The sequence below is a fragment of the Helianthus annuus genome, chromosome 16, assembly GCF_002127325.2.
Source record: "Helianthus annuus cultivar XRQ/B chromosome 16, HanXRQr2.0-SUNRISE, whole genome shotgun sequence".
Lineage (NCBI taxonomy): Eukaryota > Viridiplantae > Streptophyta > Magnoliopsida > Asterales > Asteraceae > Helianthus > Helianthus annuus.
In genome coordinates, this window is record NC_035448.2 from 130,685,311 (window position 1) to 130,704,541 (window position 19,231).

Here is a 19,231-nt window from a genome sequence, read left to right on the forward strand (position 1 = left end):
GATTAAAAGCAATTAAAAAGTATTATTAAATATTTTTTGTCTTATTATGTCTTTATTATTTTAATTCAAAAGGTTAGTTCAGTAATTTTACTTAATTTTGTCTTTATTGTTTTTTATTACTATTTTTGTATTATTATATTAATTGTTATTTTATAGAAATTCAGATTTTAAATTCAGATTTTTTAAATTAAAATCTTTTAACAAAACAAATTTTTTTTGCGCGCCGTTTTTTACACGCCGTTTTTACGCCCGGCTTTTTCACGCGTCGTTTTTAACATGCCGTTTTTACGCCCGGCTTTTTCATGCGTCGTTTTTTTAACGCGCCATTTTTTACCTTTTACAATTTACATATAAAAAGTTTTATGTTTTACGTCAAAAATTTTACGTTTTAGGTTAAAAAGTTTACTTTTTACGTTTTACATTCTTACGTTTTACGTTAAAAAAATTACGTTTTACTTTAAAAAACTTTACGTTTTTACATTAAAAGTTTACGTTTTACGTTAAAAAGTTTACGTTCTATGTTAAAAATTTACGTTTTACGTTAAAAAATTTACGTTTTACGTTTTACATTAAAAAGTTTACGTTTTACGTTAAAAAGTTTACGTTTTACGTTAAAAAGTTTACGTTTACGTTTTAAGTTTTACGTTTTACGTTAAAAACTTTACGTTTTTACATTAAAAAGTTTACGTTTTACGTTAAAAAATTTACGTTTTACCTTAAAAAGTTTATGTTCTACGTTAAAAAATTTACGTTTTATGTTAAAAAGTTTAGGTTAAACTTTTTACGTTTCCTCTATTTTTTGGACATTCCGAACATCTAAGCGTCAATATATTTTCCAAAAATTCAATCAATTTTCAACAATGTAACCACTATATATAAAATTTCTCGTTAAATATATCTAAGCGTAAGCTAGTATCTAGTCGAATCGAGTCGAGTTCGGTCACGTAACTAACTAAAATCTAAAACTATATAACTAGAAATTTTCGCGCTGTTTAATGTTACTGGGATCTTTGAGTCGACTGTTTTGGCTGCCATTGCCCGAGTTTGACTCGGGTGTTTAACGAGTTAACCGAACCCGTTTTGTGGTGAGTTTCCCCGAACCGAAACTTGAACTGGGTGAGTTAAACCCGAACCAAATCTGAACTCAAACAAAACCCGGTGTCGAACAAACCTAATCTGAGTTGTATAACACCGCCACCACTGTTGTTAACCCAACCCGAACCACGTCGGACCTGAGACTGAATCGAGACCCACTGAATCAAACCATATCGGCTGGCCTGGTCGATCGGCTGGTATGTCCGATCGGTGGGGCTGTTCGTTCGAACAGCCTGACCGTTCGGCCAGCATCCTGACCTGGTCGGCCTATTCGTCTAACACTTGGCTGTTCTGATTAACTGACGTTATATTGAGGTAGTTTGACAACGAGCTGAACTATGGGACCTTCATTCTTACTTGTTTCCCCTTGCTCGGACAGGAATCACCCAAATCCGGCCGGTGAACGGTTCAGAACTAGAGTTTGAAGTTTAACCCGAAATCGGTGAACCTCGTGGTTAGAATCCGAATCTTGAACCACACAGCTGTTAGAATGATTAGTATGTTGGTTCAAACTCCGTTTCAACCGGTTTTGAAGGCATTGAGTGTAAAAGAGTTGAAAGAAAGTTGGAATCCTTCTTTCAATCCTTCACACCATGTAAATGTTTAGATCTTTGGTAGATCTTAGCTTGTTTATGTGGAAATCTGTTAGATCCGAGCTATTCATGGTGGAATGGGGCCAAAACATGATGTTCTTGAAGAACACCATGATGACATCATCCTAGAATGCTTAGATCTTGATGATTTCACGGTTAGAAATCAAGATTTGAAAGACAGATAGGTTTAGAAGTGTGTATTGATCAAGAAAGTAGAAGATTTAGGATGAAAACTTACCGGAATTGGAAGAAATCTGAGAAAAGAAGGAGGAGCACGAGCTGGTCGGTCAGAGCTTTCCAAAAGTGGAAAGAATGACAATGACAACCCTATTTATAGGCTCCAAAAGAGGAAAGGGCTGGCCGATCGGCTGGCATTCCGATCGGACAGCCTGATCGATCGACGGCTTGGTTCGGGTGTTCGGTGTGACGATTTTCGATATTTCGATTTCGATTGAAGGCGAGACGAGTACGATAGATTTTCCTATTCAAATTACTTTCAGTCCCAACTACTATATCTAACATACAATCATCTATATTACATTCTACCCTTACGTTATCATTCCTCATAATTCGATTTCGATCGCATTCGACTTGAGTTTCGAGTTTCGATTGGAGTTTCGATTGATTCGATTGATCGCCACACCAAACATAAAGTAAACACGCACAGGTGACACATAAGGCACACACACAAGTAATATAATACCAAGTTCGCATAGTTCGAGTTTCGAGTTCGATGATTGTTAGATCGGTTTGATTACTGATTAGCTAGCTTTATCTCATTGTTACTTCCTACAATTCATAGTCGTAAATCGGTTCGCGTTAATTAAACATTCGATTACGTCGATTCTTCCTGATTACAGCACTTACTCCACAGAATACCGATAAAATAAAATATGAAACAGACTATTTATTGTCAAAGAAAGTCAAAGTTGACTTGGACTTTGACTTTGACTTTGACATTCGGAAACACGGGGTGTTACAGCCTCCCCTTGTTTAGGGAATTTCATCCCGAAATTAGGCTCGAAGCTGCACAGCACCGTGAATTACCAATTGGACGCTTCAGATCTTTATTTGAACAACTGCGGGTACTTAGCCTTCATGTCGCTTTCGAGTTCCCAAGTGAACTCCGCGCCTCGTTTGCCTTCCCATCGGACTTTCACGATAGGGATGCGCGAGCGCCTGAGTTGCTTGGTTTGGCGATTCATGATTTCGACAGGCTTTTCCACGAAATGTAGTGTTTCGTTGACATGAAGATCGTCGAGGGGTACAATCAGATCATGGTCAACTAGGCATTTTCGGAGGTTCGATACATGGAAAGTCGGGTGGACGTTACTAAGTTCCTCCGGTAGTTCGAGTCTGTAGGCGACTTTTCCGATCCTTTCCAGAATCCTAAAAGACCCAACATATCGAGGCGCTAGTTTCCCTTTCTTGCCGAATCTGACCACACCCTTCCAAGGTGATACCTTTAGGAGTACGTAGTCACCAACGTCAAATTCAAGGGGCTTGCGTCTTCTATCGGCGTAACTTTTCTGTCTATCCCTGGCTTTCGACAAGTTGTCTCGAATTTGGAGGATTTTGTCAGTCGTTTCTTGTAGCAGCTCGGGGGCGGTTAATTGTGAATGACCGATCTCGTGCCACACAATAGGCGAACGACATCTTCTTCCATATAAAGCCTCGAATGGTGCCATTTGTATGCTGGCATGATAGCTGTTGTTGTACGAGAATTCGACCAACGATAGGTATTTGTCCCAACTACCGCCGAAGTCTATGACACACGCGCGGAGCATGTCTTCAAGAGTTCGGATCGTTCTTTCAGTCTGTTCGTCGGTTTGAGGATGGAATGCAGTACTCAGGTTAAGCGACGTACCAAGGGCCGCTTGAAACGTTTCCCACAATCGTGAAGTAAACCGAGCATCAGGGTCTGAAATGATGTCACGAGGCGTACCATGATTACAAATGATCTCGTCGGTGTAGATTCGGGCAATTCGTTCTACCTTGTAGTCTTCCCGTATTGGTAAAAAGTGGGCTGATTTGGTCAGTCGATCTACTATAACCCAAATGCTGTCATGACCTGATGGCGTGGGGAGAAGTTTGGTTATGAAATCCATAGCTATACTCTCCCACTTCCATATGGGGATTGGAGGTTGTTCGAGTAAGCCAGAAGGTCGTTGATATTCAGCCTTAACTCTCGCACAAGTCAGGCAACTTCCAACATAGAGAGCGATATCCCGTTTCATACCCGGCGACCAGTACTTGTAACGAAGATCCTGGTACATTTTATCGGCACCGGGATGAATAGAGTATCGGGATTTGTGGGCTTCGTTCATTATGATCTTTCGCAAATCGGCCTTCTTAGGGATCCAAATTCGGTCCAGATAATAGAAAATCCCATCTGCTTTGCTTACAAGCTGAGCTCCATCGTGGTAGATTCTCTCTTTCTTCAAAGTGCGTTCATTAAAACAAGCATGCTTGGCTTCACGGATGAGAGCTTCGAGATTGTGCTGGGCTTGGGTATTGCGAATACTGAGCAAATAACTCCGTCTGCTGAGTGCGTCGGCTACAACATTTGCCTTGCCTGGGTGATAACGAATCTCACAGTCGTAATCGTTAAGAAGTTCTACCCATCGGCATTGACGCATGTTAAGTTCTTTCTGGTTAAAGATGTGTTGTAAACTCCTGTGATCGGTGAAGATCGTACATTTGGTACCATACAGGTAGTGTCGCCAAATCTTTAATGCAAAAACAACCTCGCCTAGCTCGAGATCGTGGGTTGTATAGTTCTTCTCGTGGATTTTGAGCTAACGAGATGCGTATGCTATAACCTTGTCTCATTGCATGAGGACACAGCCAAGACCAAGGTTGGAAGCATCACAGTAGAAAATGAAATCGTTGTTTCCGTCTGGCAACGTGAGAACAGGAGCATTGCAGAGCTTGCGCTTAAGGGTTTGAAAAGCAGATTCTTGTTCGGTTCCCCAAACAAAAGACCTGTCTTTATGGGTAAGGGCGGTAAGCGGCATAGCGATCTTAGAGAATCCTTCGATAAATCGTCGATAATAGCCTGCTAACCCGAGGAAAGAACGAACTTCAGACGGGTTCTTAGGCGTAATCCAGCTCTTAACTGCTTCAATCTTCGCGCGATCGACATGAATTCCCTGACTATTCACGATGTGACCCAGAAACTGAACCTCCTCCAGCCAGAATTCACACTTGGAGAACTTGGCATAGAGTTGGTTCCCCTGGAGTAACTCGAGAACCAAACGTAGATGTTGAGCGTGTTCGACTTTCGACTTGGAATAAATCAAGACATCGTCAATGAACACGATGACAAAAGGGTCAAGATAAGGCTTACACACGTGATTCATCAGATCCATAAAAACTGCGGGTACATTGGTTAGACCAAAAGGCATAACCACAAATTCGTAATGACCATATCGAGTTTGAAAGGTTGTTTTTGGTATATCCTCCTCTTGTATGTGCAACTGATGATAACCTGAACGTAGATCGATCCTCGAGAAACACGATGCACCTTGTAGCTGATCAAACAAATCGTCGATTCGGGGCAGGGAATAACGGTTCTTGATGGTCAGCTTATTCAATTCCCGATAATCGATGCATATCCGGAACGACCCATCCTTCTTTTTGACGAAAAGGACTGCTGCGCCCAAGGAGAGGTGCTTGGGCGAATAAAGCCTTTTTCAAGTAACTCCTAGAGTTGGTTCGAGAGTTCCCTTATTTCGGATGGCGCGAGTCGATAAGGGGCTTTGGCAACAGGGTTAGCTCCAGGAATGAGGTCGATACGAAAGTCGATATCACGACTTGGCGGTAGTCCGGGAAGATCATCAGGGAATACCTGAGGAAATTCACGAACCACTAGAACGTCTTTGACTTCAACCTTCTTTTTCTTTTCCTTCTCCGCTACTACAATGTTAGCCAAGAAAGCGTTGTATTCCTTGCGGAGATACTTGCTAGCTTGGACGCATGACATAAGCTTGAGACCTTTCGAAGCTGTTTCGCCATACACACAATAGATCACCATTCGCGAGCGAGAATCGAATCATTTTTTCGAAACACACAACTTCAGCATGGTTTTCGCGAAGAAAGTCCATGCCTACTATGACGTCAAAACTTCCGAGTTGCATCGGGATAAGGTCGATTGGGAAGATGTGATTATTGAGCTCGAGGGTACAATCATGAAGAACAGAGTTAACAGCGATGGTTCTTCCAGTAGCAACTTCGACTTCGAATGACGAGGGGAGATAAGAGCGCTTACGACTAAGGAGCTTCTCGAATTCAAACGACACAAAGCAGTTATCGGCTCTAGTATCAAACAAACATGATGCATAAATACCATTCACAAGGAATGTACCATTAACCACGTTGTTGTCAGCCTAGGCTTGACGGGCATTGATGTTAAAGGTTCTGGCACGGGCTGCTTGCTGTTGCTGCTGAGGCTGCTGCTGTTGTTGCTGCTGCTGGGGCTCTTGTTTCATAACCCTGTTCGGACACATGTTTGCAAAGTGGTTAGGGTCACCACATGCAAAGCAGACTCGAGCATTGACCGCTGGTGCTTGAGCTGCAGGTTGGCCTTGAGGGGCTGGGAGTAGAGCTTGATGAGCGGCGGCTTGAGCTGGGGCTTGACGGGGACCATAGCGACAGTTTGCAGTGAAATGCCCATAGAGGTTGCAGTGGGCGCAGAAACAACAGGTGATTCCCACCGGATGATGGTATGAGCATGTCGGGCAGAGAGGGTGGGGACCTGTGTAAGCACGCTTAGCCGGCAGCGCATTAATCACTGGAGCTTGTCGGTGGTGAGACTGCTGCTGAGCCAGTACAGCTTGCAGAGGGGCATCAGTTGTTGCCACAGCACAGTTCTTGCTGCTGGAACTGTTGTTGTTGTGCCTCTTCTTTCTTCTTGATGACTTGGAGGGTTGAGCAGTGGTGGCGTCGACTGTCGATGTGGTGGTGGCTTGATGCAGAGATTTGGTATGCTTATCCCAGAAACCAGCTTTCACTCGCTTGTCATTGATCTCGGCGGCAAGCAAGTAAGTTTCCTCAATCAATGAGGTCTTTGCAGCATGAACAAAGTCGGCAACACAATCGGATAGGGCTCGAATGTACTTCTTGATTGCTATCTCTGGCGTCTTGACTTGATCGGGACAGATAATGCTAAGCTGCTTGAAGCGAGCAGTTAAAGCAGCGTTGTCTCCATCCTTCTGCTTGATGTTCTAAAACTCATCCTCCAGCTTTTGGCGTTCATGGGGAGGGCAAAATTCGTCTATCATGATTGCCTTTAATTCCTCCCAAGTCAGCTCATAAGCTGCATCATTTCCACGCTTGTTTCGTTCGGCCGTCCACCAGTCTAGAGCTCGGGATTGGAAGATGCTTGTAGCATTGAGGGTGCGGAGATTTTCAGGACAGCCGCTTTGGCGCAGAGTGACTTCGACCGAATCAAACCATTGAAACATGGCAGTAGGGCCATCTTCTCCGGTGAATTCTTTGGGTCCGCATGCTTTAAACTGTTTGAAGCTGAAGCCCGTCTTGTTGGCATCCTTTGGAGCTTCAGTTCGCGACTCTTCAGACGACTTGCTAACGTTTTCATACACCTCGCTCACAGCTTTAGCCACTTGCTTGGTGAAACACCCATATCACGATTTAACCATATAGACAGAGCGGAAAGTAGAGACTTAAAATTTCTTTCATAATTACTCATATGACTTACTTGAAGGTTCGTTTAAAAATAACAAACACTTTCTTCAAAAGATTTACAACGTTCATTCTTAATTATCGCATCAAATGTAATATAAAATCACCAGTTATGTGACTACCCTTCCCGTACCAACCTCGCTCTTTGACTCGATCTTCAATCCTTATTTACTTCATAATGATGTTAAGTCCGTGCGACCTGCAATCACCACATACACACGCATCGTTAAAATTTGGTGACGTCGTTCATAAACTAAACATACGTAAATAAATAACCACTCCGTATTCCTTCATCTCATGCTAATCTTTTCAAATCCTCATTCAGTGTACGATCTTGCATTCCAATTCCTTAAACCTTCATAAGGACATTAATAGTATACCTGCATTCTCATTTCATACTCAAGACACCAGTTTAGAAACTTTAAACTCAAAAGTATTGAAGCTATGTAAACATATAAAAAAAGTCCCATTCATTCGTGTACAATAAATTCTACTTCGTGCATAGGTACATACATACAGATATTCATGGACACATACTTCCACACATGATTACGAACACACATACAAACGTACAAGCTCTTACATTCCACTTACATCATTCCAAATGATTTGCTAATGTATCCTAATTACAACTTCCATATAAATAGGTCACGTACATACAAACCTACGTGCATACTCACTTCTATTCATGATTATTATAAGTCCCGGCTATTGGTATGAAATTAATCCTATACATATATACCCACATACTTAATTCATTCCTCCACATACTCGCTTACGCATTCCATTATTACTCGCACTTCATAAACGCTTTTTAAATAACTTTCGGGTACATTGCGGAAATCTTAAAATGAGTTATATATTCATCCTTAACTCACCAAGCCATTTAATAGGGTTAAGGTACATTATAGAAGTTTAACGGGACTTGAAATGGGTTCTTGGGGTCCAAATTCAAAGAAAATGAATATACATAAACTTTACATCTGAACCTGACCTCCACGTAAGCTACGGTGACTACCGTAGCTTACGGTGGCACACAAAAGCCTACGGTGCCTTTATACTGCCTTACGGTGGAGAAATGACCATCAGTACCTACCGTTGCTTACGGTGGCTACCGTAAGCTACGGTAGAGCCTAGTTCAGCCAACCTTTTTTTTCTCTATTTTTACATTCGTATACAACCGTTAGACACCCGAACTTCTTTCTTCTCCGTTTTTCACGCTTCCAATATGTAAAATAATCATATACAAACTCCTAAATCTTTCTAACGTATAACCACATGATCAAACTAATTACCACATTACGCCATGTTTCTTTCTTTATTATTGACCCGTTCCCTTCTATCTTGTAATTCCAAGCACAAATAACTTTTTACGACTTACCTCATTAATATATACCTTAGTACTTGCTCCTTCTCATAATTTCTCACATGATTTCCTACGTTTAACATATCAAAACTTTATTTATAAGATAAGAAGTGATTCTGGAAATCACTTACCTTGAGCACTCCAATAAGTGTATTTGTCACCTTGCCTTATCTTGACCCGTTATCCTCCTATGCTTGAGCTCTCCTTGACACGTTCCTATTATCTCATTCCATTACATCCATTCAATAGTTAGTATACATAATCATACGCATCACTAATCACACTTCTATTCACGTGTCAATCGCTTAACGAGTTCCACATGTATCATAATACTACAATGCTAATCAATCTAACAATTTATCATTCCATCATCACAAAAGTCATATATGAGCTTCTAGCATGCATAATTATGTATTTACATCATGTTCATTATTCTTTCAAAATTCCATACTTAGAATGACAACATTTTCTAAGTTAGGCAACTTGCTTCATACGTTAAACATTTCATACCATTTCTTAACACCTTGGTTTTTACACATCCATTCTACTATTTTCTATCAACCCGTTTCGACCCGTTGGTGCAATTATATGCATAAACTAGTTGGTAAGTGTTTTAGACACTTAAAACGATCACATAACTTACTAATAATTTATTAAAATCAGTAGTTCATGATTCATACAAGTGTGCATAACAATACAACTATGTTTACTGAATATTTATACTAAAAATGTGCAGCAACTTTCTGCGCAGTAGCTGTTCACGATACATTTTAACCCATTTATCATCCGATTCAGTTCTTCATGTTCAAATATGAAATGATCTACACTCAGAGACCTTTCTAAGCATATAAAGATCGTAACAATCGGACGTTCCTACGATTTTATATGATTTTTACAAAATCAGCACAGAAGCTGAAATGCTTCCAAACAGCTTGCTGTCAAAACAGTATTGCCGACTTTGGGCATTGTTTTGGCCTGTTTAACATCCGAATTCAACAAACATGTTCAAAAACAAAACGTAGTATGTTTAAATAGCTTTCTGAGCATATAAGGCTCGACCTCACAGGTCCTTCCTATGATTTTATATGATTTTTGCAAAACTGTTGCGCAACAAATTTTAATTCTAATCAGCTTTGTTACTCAATACACGTAGCATGTCATTTTGTACACAACATCATAACTAAGCACTTTTCATACTTATAATACATGATCACCTTCATTCCTATTTAATTAACATTCCATACAAGTGATAACACATACTAACCTATACTAGACATTTCATCAAACACTTGGTGTGCGAACTAGTTTCCAAGCATAGTGTACAAGTAACTTGTGCACAATCATACCAAATTCTTATCAAGATCATCACACTCATCATTTTCATCTAATCTCCTTTCAAAATCAGATTTATATAACATCAACATTCAACAATTAACTTCACATATCTAACTACAACTAGTATAACACATAATTCATCAACATTTCCTTGACATTATTACCTACATGTGGGTTTACATAACAACATCAAATTAATCCGAATTTCATGCATAATTCAAGTCTCATATGATGATTATAGCCTCTTACCATCCTAATTTCATACATACACATGGATTAATCAAGACCCACTTTCTTTCTCCTCAAAATTTCATGAATCCATGACTTACCTTACCTCAAGGACACTTAGACAAGTGTAGATGATGTCTCATGCACTCGATTTCCAGCTCAAATCACCCCAATTTATGCAGAATTCTTGTGTTGATGATGGATTTAGGTGAGAACCCTAAATCCCCTTTCAACCCCACGACACATACCTACTTACTTATGAAAATTCTGCATTTTTTTCCTTGTTTAATCAAACTTTCTTTCATTTTTAACATAACTAACCCCTTTATTTCTCATAACATGACTATTTTCATCCATCCTCTAACTTAGTTAACTTGGTTATTTACAATATCTTACTTACCCACATATACTTACTAGTATCTTATTTACTTTCATATGGTAAAATTATATTTACCATTTTCTTTTCTAATTGCGTCAACATAATATAAAAATTTTATATTATGACTTACAAATTTTTTTGGGGTGTTACACTTGGCGATGATAGCAGCGAGTCGTTTGTCTCTCTTCTCTTGGCGAGTAAGGTGGTGTCGGGATCCAGACGACGACATGGTCTGCAATAGACATCGTCGTATGTCTCAGACACAACTAATCGAATCTCACCTCACACGTCTACTACTTACTAAAGCTTAGAAACACGTCGAAACATGCATCACATAAACATGTAGGCACATAACCACAGATTCACGTAATCCCAGAAGCACATAAGCACGTAAAGCACAGAGACACGTAAGCACAGGAGCACATACACATTTAAACACAGAAGCAGTCAAGCACGTAGTTCTCCTATAAGCACATATAGTATTCTGACTGCCTCAAGATCCTATCATTCAAAGTTCGCGTATCGTTCGTATAGTGTATCGAGTAGTATAGTATAGTCATATAGCGTGTCGAGCATAGTATAATAGTATATCGTAACACAACTTCGTCTAGATTCGTAGCAATTTGTTAGCGTTTTGAGGTAGAATAGCAATACGAGTCGTGTGTGTCGATCGAAGTAATAGCAAAAATCGAATAAAAATTCCAAAAAATTTAAACACATAAACAGGTAAGTACATAAAAACACATAAGACGACAAATTATCAGAGTAGGCAAGAGCGGGTTCAGAATCGGAACACATAAAATCGAGAGATGGATTGTCTACGACTACTAGACACCGACTACCCAAAGCGGTTCGACTATTCACAATGGACTTGTCGTCACTTTCAACGTTCGGGCTCGTGTTGTTGCCTCGATTCCTGGGCATCAAACACGTATTCCCTAGGCCATACTTCGTGAGTACAAGTCGTTGGAGTCCGTCGAGGCTTTAGTGAGATAAATAAAGTCCGGAACAAACTGCCAAGGTTAGGGTTTCACCCCTGGCTTAGCAATTTCTTCCTTGTTTTAGTAAAATTGAGGAGATTATGCATCAAAATATGGATTTCACTCCTGATTTGGTATAAATCTCCTTGTTTGTTGTCGAAAATAATGAGGAAAGAATAGATAAATTGATAAAAATCGGCATTAGTCAAGTAATCTAGTCGGGAATTTGCGGTTTTCACACCTAATCCTGACTAAATCGCTTTACCCTAGTCATAAATTCGAGTGCAGTGCTAGCGAGAGTATCTGGTTATAGCACCTAACTGGGTCTTGTTGGTTCCTAACTATAGTCTAGGTCTCTAAGACTGCGACCCGGACTAGGTCGTGTCTTGCCTAATTCCCTATAGTTATGGCTCTGATACCAATCTGTCACACCCCAACCGATGGCGGAATCATCGGAGCATGGCACTGAGCGAAACAGATTGTCCAGAAGTTTCCATAACAATTATCATCACTATTCAGTTTAAATAACACGTCCCATACTGTGTCCCAAATAACAAACAAATTATTACAGATAACCACTAGTCAAATATTGTTCAATTGCTCCTAAAGACCCAGCCTGACAAGATCTACAGACAACTATTTGTTGGGGGCCTCTAGAGCTTTATTCTAGCCTCGCTTTCCTAGCAAGCAAACATCCTAAACACCTGTCACATACGTTAAAATAAAATCAATACATATAATGTAAAGGTGAGCATACAAGTTTGATAATAGCATAATAGAGTTCGAATAGTTTACGCATAACCAGCACGTACACAGAGGAAAACGAAGCATGTTAATTATCGACATGGATCTATCGATACCAGCGACTGCGGGTTGACTGTCCGAGACAGTTCGCAATACATGATTACCACCGTAATCCATGCAAGTAATTGTCCTTAACAACCCCCGTGTGAACGGGTGCTGAGTCCAAACTATAGTACTACGTCGTTAAGGCAGGTAGACAGCATTCCACGTGTAAACACAATCAACAAGCATTCATTTAGTCACGTAATACAAGCATATTGGTTAGCGTTCAAATAGTCTGCGTAGTGTGATCGATTGTGTTTTGATATAAGTAACGTATGTAACACCCAAAAGTGCTAAAAGCAAAAAGGGATCGAGTATACTCACAGCGATTGATTTGTGGATTGAAGGGAGCGCTTGAGAGTAGGGTTAGCCTGAACAGTTCGATAGCATAACGATGAATACACGTAAAACGGAAACAAGTGTAAGTGGGTCGAACAACCTGGTCGATCGAACAGCAGGTTTGATCGAACGGGTCATTCGTTCGGCTAGCCAATCCGTTCGGGCAGTCTGTTCGATCGGCCGGTAGGCTCGATCGGCTGGGCTATTCAAGTGGATTGTTTCTTCCTATGAGTAGGATGTGTTTGTGCACGATGGATTGAACTTTCGAAGTTTTCGTTGTAGCATTTGAGAGCACTAAAGCGTTCTTACCTTTCAGGTCGATCGATCGAACAACATATTTGATCGGCCGGTATAACCGATCGGTTAGACACTTCTGTAATAGTCCTCAGTAGGATGTCACTCGATCGAACAGCATACTCGATCGAACAGCGTGCTCGACCGGGTGGCATTCCAATGAGTTGAAAATCGATCAAGGGTTGAAGCATAGTATCTCATGATCCGAGGAGTAATGTTGACAAACAGTTGTTCGATCGAACAGTACCTCGTTCAATACTATACTTCATGAAATCGTCAAGTTATGGGCCACATGCTAGCCGATCGGCTGGCCTGGTTGATCGGCTGGTATGTCCGATCGGTTGGGCTGTTCGTTCGAACAGCCTGACCGTTCGGCCAGCATCCTGACCTGGTCGGCCTATTCGTCTAACACTTGGCTGTTCTGATTAACTGACGTTATATTGAGGTAGTTTGACAACGAGCTGAACTATGGGACCTTCATTCTTACTTGTTTCCCCTTGCTCGGACAGGAATCACCCAAATCCGGCCGGTGAACGGTTCAGAACTAGAGTTTGAAGTTTAACCCGAAATCGGTGAACCTCGTGGTTAGAATCCGAATCTTGAACCACACAGCTGTTAGAATGATTAGTATGTTAGTTCAAACTCCGTTTCAACCGGTTTTGAAGGCATTGAGTGTAAAAGAGTTGAAAGAAAGTTGGAATCCTTCTTTCAATCCTTCACACCATGTAAATGTTTAGATCTTTGGTAGATCTTAGCTTGTTTATGTGGAAATCTGTTAGATTTGAGCTATTCATGGTGGAATGGGGCCAAAACATGATGTTCTTGAAGAACACCATGATGACATCATCCTAGAATGCTTAGATCTTGATGATTTCACGGTTAGAAATCAAGATTCGAAAGATAGATAGGTGTAGAAGTGTGTATTGATCAAGAAAGTACAAGATTTAGGATGAAAACTTACTGGAATTGGAAGAAATCTGAGAAAAGAAGGAGGAGCACGAGCTGGTTGGTCAGAGCTTTCCAAAAGTGGAAAAAATGACAATGACAGCCCTATTTATAGGCTCCAAAAGAGGAAAGGGCTGGCTGATCGGCTGGCATTCCGATCGGACAACCTGCTCGATCGGACAGCCTGTCCGATCGGCTGGGCTGTTCGATCGGCTGACAGCCTGATCGATCCACAGCCTGGTTCGGGTGTTCGGTGCGACGATTTTCGATATTTCGATTTCGATTGAAGGCGAGACGAGTACGATAGATTTTCCTATTCAAATTACTTTTAGTCCCAACTACTATATCTAACATAAAATCATCTATATTACATTCTACCCTTACGTTATCATTCCTCATAATTCGATTTCGATCGCATTCGACTTGAGTTTCGAGTTTCGATTCGAGTTTCGATTGATTCGATTGATCAACACACCAAACATAAAGTAAACATGCACAGGTAACACATAAGGCACACACACAAGTAATATAATACCAGGTTCACATAGTTCGAGTTTCGAGTTCGATGATTGTTAGATCGGTTTGATTACTGGTTAGCTAGCTTTATCGCATTGTTACTTCCTACAATTCACAGTCGTAAATCGGTTCGCGTTGATTAAACGTTCGATTACGTCGATTCTTCCTGATTACAGCACTTACTCCACAGAATACCGATAAAATAAAGTATGAAACAGACTATTTATTGTCAAAGAAAGTCAAAGTTGACTTGGACTTTGACTTTAACTTTGACATTCGGAAACACGGGGTGTTACAGATGAGATGGGTAGATATGTATCCAATCAAGCCAACATCTTTGTCAAAGAAAACTAATGAAATTAATAATTACTTGTCACAAAATACAAATGAACCAAAGTATAAAGTATATAAAAGAAATTATGTAAATATTATTACCGTTCAATGTGTTACTAATGAAGATTCTAGAGATGAAAAGGAGGTCATGGTATATATATATATATATAGATTGGGGATCCTGCGGAAAGTGTGTTTTTCCTAGAAAGTCTAGGAAGAGATCTGGGCCATCCAATGGGTGTGTTTAATGGTTGAGATCATCTTGGTGGCATTTTGGTAATATGTGTTTTTAAAAATAGGATTATTTAATTAATCAGGGGTAGATATGTCATTTAGCTTGTTTTTATGGAAATAACTGTCATTCCATAAACCACCCACATTTCTTGCAATTTTCTCTCTCTCTCTCCCTCTCTCTCTCTCCCTTTCTCTCGTCTCTCTCTCTCTCTCTTCTTTCTATCCTTCATATAGAAACACAACATCAAGAAAACACATCGTGACAAATGTCACCCATCGTAACAACATGAATGATAAAACACAACGTCAATAAATCCTCTAGCATTACCAGCATGAATGCTAAAACACAACGGTATTAAACTGCTGGTTGTTAAAACACAATGTCAAGAAATCCTCCAGCATTACCAGCATGGATGGTAAAACACATCGTCACGAAATCCTCCAGCATTACCAACATGGATGCTAAAACACAACTGTATTAATTTGCTTACTGTTAAAACACAGCGTCAAGAAATCCTCCAGCATTACCAACATGAATGCTAAAACACAATTGTATCAATCTGCTTGCTGTTAAAACACAGTGTCAAGAAATCCTCCAGCATTACCAGCATGGATGGTAAAACACAGCGTCAAGAAATCCTCCAGCATTACCAACATGAATGCTAACACACAACTGTATTAATCTGCTTGCTGTTAAAACACAATGTCAAGAAATCCTCCAGCATTATCAACATGAATGGTAAAACACATCGTCAAGAAATCCTCCAGCATTACCGGCATGAATGCTAAAACACAACGGTATTAATCTGCTTGCTGTTAAACACAATGTCAAGAAATCATCCAGCATTACCAAACATCATTCATATTATGGGATCTATAAAAACATTGACTTTAACCCTCTAACTGTTAAAACACAGTACCAAGAACATGCTGATAGATTCCAGATAAAGTTTAATGATCAGTGATGAATCTTGTGAGCAAGAAAACGAAGGAATGATTGATATTTACGTGAGATCAGAATTCGAAAACAAAAAATTCCAAAAATTATGGAGGAAATCAGTTTCATTCGTGTACATGAATAGTTAGTTATTGAAGATAATTTCCTAAAATAAAAATAGATTGTGAAAGTACATAATTGCCCTTCTAGTTAAAATCCTTCAATGCCACGTGTCGCATTCTGATTGCTTCCTAGATTTTATAGGAAAAATCCACTTTCTACCCAACCACTCCTCCCCATCCTCTCTCTCTCTCTATATATATATATATATATATATAGGATGAGGATGAATGGGGATTAAGGCTGATGTCATAAAACAGCCCTCCCCCAATCATAGACAGGTATTTTAAAAAGAGTGATGTTAATTCTTGAAAAAATGATGTCATCTGTTTTTCTAAAACACATACATACACACATAAATACATAAGTTAACCAATAAAAAGATCTTAAATCCATGAGGTCATCTTTTTTTGAATTTTAAACAATACATAAAACAAAAAATAATTAATTTAATTAAACAATAACCAAGACAACTAATTAATAACCCTGCAACATATTCATTGGGCCAAACCTCCTCCCCCAATTAAACCTGATTCTTTTTGCACGCTCTCTTCTCTGGAGATTCAAACGCCATACGGAAAATTGTTGCTAATATCCACTCTCATCATCTTCAGATTTTATCATCATCTCTGTTCTTTTACATCTTTCTTCTCCTTAAGATTCCCCTTTTCTCGAAACCCTAATTTCCCCAGGCTTTCACATGGATCTCGCTCAATCAAAGTTTTTTCGCCACTCAATCTATAGACGCCGTCCCGGAGGAGATCCAACGCCCTCCGTTCGATATCAATCAAGCGGTCATTCTCGCTGGATTTGCATTTGAAGCCTACACAACTCCTCCTACCGTAAGCTCCTTCCTTCCTTCCTTATCATCTACTATACTCATTGATCATTTGTTTCAAGATAATACTGGAAAGACCGAGGTGGATGCTGCTGGTTCCCAGACTCTCATCCTTTCACAGTATGCTATGATATCTATCCCTATTCATATCCCTATGCTTGATTGCTTTGTTGTTCATCCTGTAGTAAATTTGAGGTTTCTTCTTCTTCTTCTTCTTCTGTCAGGTCATTTCTCCGTGAGCTTTACGATGGATAGTTGTTCGTAAAGCTCAACAAGGGTTACGATTTTCCTACCATGGATCCATGGGTAAACTCCACTTTCTTCTGCATTCACATTTCTTTCCATATCCTACTTATCATTTCTGCTTGCTTGCAGGGAACAAGTGACCCTTATGTCGTCTTGCAGTTGGATACTCAGATTGTTAAAAGCAATGTGGGTTATGTTAAAATTGAGTTTTAAGGGTTTTGGGAATTGGGTTTGTGAAAAAGTTTTGATCTTTATCTTCAATGAGTTTCATGTTTTCATCTGGGTGTGTTGTAAAGTTGCTTGATTGCATGTGGGTGATGTTCAAAATGGATTTTTAGGGGTTTTGGGGATTGGGTTCGTGAAAAAGTTTTGATCTTTATCTTAAATGAGTTTCATGTTTTCATCTGGGTGTGTTGTAAAGTTGCTTGATTGCATGTGGGTGATGTTAATATTGTGATTTTTGGGGTTTTGGGGATTGGGTTTGTGATAAAGTTTGTGTCTTGAAGCAGATAAAGAGGGAGATTGCTACATTAAAGATCTTGAAGCATCCAAATGTTGTTAGATTACATGAGGTATTTTTGTTAACATATGTTTGATTTTTTTTTAATATGTTTGATAATATCTCTTTTTAATTGAATTTATTTTGCTTGATTATACCTTTTTTTGTAAACATATGTTTGATTGTTTAATACTGAGTCAAAGAGATGAGATTGTTTGCATCGTTAGAAGAAATCAAATTTCGGATGGAACTTTGAGTGACATTACTGAGTGGTGTTTTGATGATAATTAAAATGGTCGAATGAAGGTATACATGGTTTGATAAGACTCAGTCTAGATGTATAATGCAGAATAGTAAGTACTTGTGCTTGACTTTGTTGTGAACCAGTCACTTTCAAGTTACACCTGTTGGAAGTGAATTCCTCAAAGGACCAAATCCTTCAGACCTTATTTTGGCTTTCAATTTGTGCTACTTTGTAGCTGAATTTTTTACTTTTGTTTCTTTTACAGACCCTCTTGAGACTGCAAGAATTCCTAAAATGGTTGATAAAGAAAGGTCAAACAAGAGCAAGGTTTGCTGAAATGTTTAAATGTTTATTAACTACTGTAAATAAAAAAGCTAAACAAATGGGTCAAAATGTGTTGTACTGTTGTACCAGTTTCCCTTTTTGGCTCTTTGATAAACTTTATTTGAATACATACCTTTGCAAGACTAACTTTATTTTGGCTTTCAATGATGCAATGGAACTCAGTGAATGGGTGTCATTGTTTTTAAGATACAACAAAGAGAGGAAGCTACGAACAAACATGAATGTGCCATGTCATATGCCTTCTCTCACCAAGTATATATCTTTTAAAGGCGACAAGAAATGTAGGTTGATTGGGCTGGGTAATGGGTCAAACATGTTTGGGTTAACACGAGTCACTTTTTAAGCAGGGTTGGAGCGGGTCCATGTGTTGCGCTTTATTCTTTTGGGTATGAAAAATTGTTTTCAATTTATTTTTTTTTAATCCAGAGACATTTTAAATGTAGTTAATTGGGGTCATCGTGCTGGTTTAAGTAGCTGTATATTTGCTATTAATGGATCCGGTTGTGCTATTGTTGTTGATAATCCTTTAAAGTTTAATGGTTTTATCTTAGTGGCGGCTGGTGGCGGGGGTATTGCAGTTGGTGATGCAGCCGGTGGTGGCACTGCACCCCAAGGGCTGCCATTGCTGAAACAACGAAGGAATTAATGGTCGAAGAAAAAGAAGAGTCTGTGACAACTGTCAAATTTGCATACATCCGTACACTTGATTAATATTTAATTTGTGCCTAATAAATGTGCTTGATTACTATTATGATTAAACTGCTTTCTGTTTTTTGATACATACATATTCATGCATCATACTGTATTACTGTCACT

At 39.5% G+C, this 19,231-nt stretch overlaps 2 long non-coding RNA genes across 2 annotated transcripts; one reads left to right on the forward strand and one right to left on the reverse strand.

Annotated features, from left to right (window-relative positions):
• Positions 1-7,365: 7,365 nt before the first annotated feature.
• On the reverse strand, positions 7,366-10,825 carry LOC118488064. The gene is made up of 2 exons (XR_004883581.1): positions 10,422-10,825; positions 7,366-8,973 (listed from the first exon to the last, which is right to left on the reverse strand). It is a non-coding gene; the product is annotated as an uncharacterized LOC118488064 (long non-coding RNA).
• A 5,930-nt stretch (positions 10,826-16,755) lies between these two features.
• LOC110916372 lies at positions 16,756-19,077 on the forward strand. The gene is made up of 5 exons (XR_004883582.1): positions 16,756-17,085; positions 17,144-17,201; positions 17,306-17,387; positions 17,457-17,513; positions 17,837-19,077. It is a non-coding gene; the product is annotated as an uncharacterized LOC110916372 (long non-coding RNA).
• Positions 19,078-19,231: the final 154 nt, after the last annotated feature.